The sequence below is a fragment of the Alligator sinensis genome, unplaced genomic scaffold (assembly GCF_000455745.1).
Source record: "Alligator sinensis unplaced genomic scaffold, ASM45574v1 scaffold1274_1, whole genome shotgun sequence".
Lineage (NCBI taxonomy): Eukaryota > Metazoa > Chordata > Crocodylia > Alligatoridae > Alligator > Alligator sinensis.
The window spans coordinates 252,886-257,323 of NW_005842570.1; the positions used below are offsets into that span (position 1 = coordinate 252,886).

At 44.2% G+C, this 4,438-nt stretch overlaps 1 long non-coding RNA gene across 1 annotated transcript in view; it reads left to right on the forward strand.

Moving 5' to 3' along the window:
- The first annotated feature begins 430 nt into the window (after positions 1 to 430).
- Positions 431 to 4,438, forward strand: part of LOC112551705 — a 10,463-nt gene continuing 6,455 nt past the window's right edge. The window contains exon 1 of the long non-coding RNA XR_003096017.1: positions 431 to 833. This is a non-coding gene — a long non-coding RNA (uncharacterized LOC112551705). The remainder of the gene's footprint in view (positions 834 to 4,438) is intronic.

Here is a 4,438-nt window from a genome sequence, read left to right on the forward strand (position 1 = left end):
AATCAAAGAAGCCTTCAGTTTCTGAAAGCCAGCCTCATTGGCCTGGTAAATCATGCAAACAATGTAAAATCTTCAGGGAAAGGGCTGTCTTTTATCTTTGTTTTGTATACTGCAGTGGTGCTCAAACTTTTTCCCCGGCAGGCCAGATGAGCAGCTCCCAGTCCATCTGTGGGCTGGATTCTGCCAGTGCTCCAAATCTAGCACCCAGGGCAGGTGCAGGGCGCACCATCTGGCTGCACAAAGGCAGGTAGGGGCAGCCAGGTCTGAACCAGGCCTTGCAGGGGAACAGGAGATGGCCTGGCTCTACAGGGAAAGGGATGGGAGGCTCAGCCCTGAAGTGGGGAAGTGGGCATGGCCCAGCCCAAACCCAATCCCAATCCCACCAGTAGAGTAAAGACATGGCCCAGCCCTGATCCAGATGTGGCAGGGGGAAGGTGCATGGCCCAGCCTCAGAGGCACAGCCTAGCTCTGACTGGCTGCTTGGGGTTTGGGAATTAGGCAGGGAAGAGGGTGGTCACCTCAATTGCCACTGCTTCCCTGTCACCAAATGTCTTCATCTGTGGGGAACCCTGTGGGTGAGATGTCATAGCTCCATGGGCTGCATTTGGCCCACGGGCTGGAGGTTGAGTGCTCCTGGTATACTGCCTACCAAAATGGGATCCTGGTCTTCTAGGTACTATGGTTTTATTATGATTTATCTCTTTGTATCATAACAGTTCAGTCAAAAGCGTCAAGCAACTGTATGGAAATGAGAATTGAAAACCAACTATTAAAATTCTGCCGAGTGTTCTCATTTTCACAAGCCAATGCTGTATCAACAAAAATCAAGTGAGGTGAATGATTTACAACTTCTTACCTTAAACTATAATCCACAAAGCATGCAGTGCTGTTTAATTCCCATTGATTTCACGGGAAGGTTGAGCGCAGTCAGCACATTTCAGGATCAGACTGAGGCTTTTGTAGGAGCCAAACTTGGTTTCTACAGAGGAGGTAAGAAGGCAGAGAACACTTCCTCTTTTGTCTTGCTACTATCAGTTCCATAACAGCAGTAACTTAACCACCTCTGCCCCTCCCCCCCAAAAAAGAAAAAAGCCAAACCCACAAAACAAAAACAAACCACCCCACTTCAGCTACAGAATACAGGAACTGTGCGAAGATGATAGATGAGGAACTGGCCACGTGGTATAAGAGACAGCCTGAGATAACCAGTTCAAGTTGAGCTGCATTGTGTTAGAGTTCACAAGTGTCTTTAACCTTTTACCAAAGTTTCTTTTTTGAGCTCTTTCATTTCCAAGTTGGGACAGGGCATGTAGTAGGAAAGTAAAGGAAAAAGAACATAATCTTATGTTTTCCAGGCACATTTCCTCCAGCGGAGGAACTGGTATAGTACTCAGCTGAGGTTCTAGGTGCTGATCCAAAATAAGGATTTTTAGGCTCTTGTATCCTTATCAATGCATGAGTTGGTTCATTATCTAAACTGCAGTCTGATACTACTATTTCTGTTAGAAAGGATTGCACTTCCTGTTAACATCTGGGCTTCTGCAGGGAAGCAGGCAAGAATTTGGAAACTATAGGCTATTAATGATGTATCTATTTTTATGAATATACGCGGATGTTTGCAAACAGAATTACAGGTGGCTTTCCTTTGAGACGGATATCCAACATTTAATATCCTAATCCCATCATGGTGATATTTACAGATAGGAAGTGGTATGTCATTTGAATATAGAGCATTTAAAGCCTAGAACTCGTACACCACTAAAAATGTATATTCATGCTTTGAAAAATGGTCTCAAAACTCATGCTCAAATGGAGATGTGTGAAGAACAGATAAGGCAGGGACAGCTCTTTTTAAAAGGAAAAAGGCACTTCAGAATTGAATTGGGATGAGCTTTTTCATATTCTAAAGCATTCTAGGTTTCTGGCTGTGCTCTTACTTCTGGGGAAAATTATATAGTGGTAGCATACATAATAGGTTTAGCACCTTCCTTGAGACCTGTCTGGTCCCTGTCAACTCTTTAATTCAGGTTTTGCTCTTTAAAGTCATGTTTTCCTCAGAAGGCTTACTGTATTTACTTGCATACCTTGGCTCGCCCCCCTCACTCTGCCAAAATTGTCCTTCAAAATTGAGGTTCATGATTTTAGCAAGGAAGCTGATTTTTGTGCTGGAATGGAGGCATTAGGACTGCTGTCAAGCCTCTTCTCACTTCCCTGCATGCAAGAGGGATGAATTCCCATTCTCAGTGTCACTCAGGGTCACTGAAGCAGTTTTTAGAAATGAAAGACTTGCTTCTACTTCTTCATCCACAGATATTTTGAAAATTCAGCCTCTTGAGAACAGCTTTTATGGCAGAAGCTAGAGGTGTCTTAATGTTAGCACGTACTATACTTTATACTAATGTATAATGTAAAGTTGACTTGTCTGGGGTCTTAAGCTTTGTAAAAATGTCTTGCTATGAACAAGGTTTGAACATATATCTATAGTATTCATTGCAGGAATAGAAATGTTCTTAGTTTTCAGAAATGAAGAACACTTAGGATGAATTTATAAATGAAACTTCAACCCTACTTACGTAAAATACTGTGTTAATAAAAACAATATGCTTTACTTTCTTATTTCCATCGGTCTGAATCATAGAATTATAGAAAATTTTTGGAAGGGACCTCAGGAGGTGATCTAGTCCCAACCCCCTGCTCAAAGCAGGGTTGTCTCCAACTAGATCATCCTAGCCAAGGCTTTGTCTAGCCTGGTCTTAAAAACCTCCAAGGATGGGGATTCCACAACTTCTCTGGATAACCTGTTCCAGTGCTCTCTTATCCTCCTGGTAGAAATTCTTCCTCATATCTAACCTAAACTTTCCTTGCTGCAACTTAAAACAAGGAGCAATGGTTTCATCATTTGCCACCACTGAGAACAGTCTAGCTCCATTCTCTTTGGAACACCCCCCCTTCAGGTAGTTGAAAGCTGCTGTTAAATCTCCCCACCCCACTATTCTCTTCTTCAGACTAAATAAGCCCAGTTCCCTCAGCCTCACCTCATAAGTCATGTCTCCCAGCCCCCTAACCATGTCTGTTGCCCTCCACTGGACCCTCTCCAATTTGTCTGCATCCATTCTGTAGCGGGGGCCCAAAAATAGACACAGTACTCCAGATGTGGCCTCACCAGTGCAGAATAGAGGGAAATAATCACTTTCCTTGATCTGCTGGCAATGCTTCTGCTAATGCAGCCCAGTATGCCATTAGCCTTCTTTGCAACAAGGGCACACTGTTGGTTCATATTCAGCTTATTGTCCACTATAACTCCCAGGTCCTTTTCTGCAGAGCTAGCTGCTTAACCAGTTGGTCCCCGGCCTGTACCAGTGCATGGGATTGTTTTGTTGTAAGTGCAGGACTTTGCCCTTCTCTTTATTGAACCTTATGATATTTGTTTTGGACCAATCCTCCAATTTGTTGAGGTCTCTCTGAATGCTAGCCCTACCCTTCAGCATATCCACTACTCCCCTTCTCCCTCCCTGCTCTGAGCTTGGTGTCATCCGCAAACTTGCTGTGGGTGCACTCCATCCCATCTTCCAGGTTGTTGATGAAGGTACTGAATAAAATAGGCCCCTGGGGCACTGCACATGATACCTGTTATGAACTAGACATTGAGCCATTGATTACTACCCTTTGAGCCCAATGATCCAGACAGTCCATTTTATCCAGCCATACTTCCTTAGCTTGCTTGTGAGAACATTGTGGGAGACCTTATCAAAAGAATTGCTAAAGTCAAGGTATATCATGTTCACTGCTCTCCCCATATCCACAGAGCCAGGCATCTCGTTTTAGAAAGCAATCAGGTTGATCAGGCATGGCTTGCCCTTGGTGAATCCATGTTGACTGTTCCTGATCACCTTCTCAAAGTGCTTAGAAACGGATTCCTTGAGGGCCTGCTCCATGGTTTTTCCATGGGATTAAGGTGAGGCTATCTCATCTGTAGTTCCCTGGATCCTCCTCCTTTCCTTTTCTTAAAGATGGGCACTATGGACACCTATACATGAGCATGGAGACTACTCCAACACGCTGGAATTCCAGCATGTCGGAGCAAACTCGATTAATAACACTCTGGTCAAGAAGAGTGGGGGTGGGGATGGAGGGAGGGGGGAGAGCGCATCTTAGGCCCCATCCTCTGGTCAAAAATAAGTCAGTGTCTGTGGTAGGGACAATGGCAGTATGAAATGGGATGGGGAAAAAGTGTTAGGCGAACAACTATTGACGTTGGAGTTTGATCAAGAAACTTCTACACACTTTTGAAAAGAGCTCTGACTTCTAACTTTCAAAGAGATGATTTTAGAGACCCATACCTTCATAGATTCATAGCTGTTAGGGTCGGAAGGGACCTCAATAGATCATCGAGTCCGACCCCCTGCATAGGCAGGAAAGAGAGGTGGGTCTAGATGAC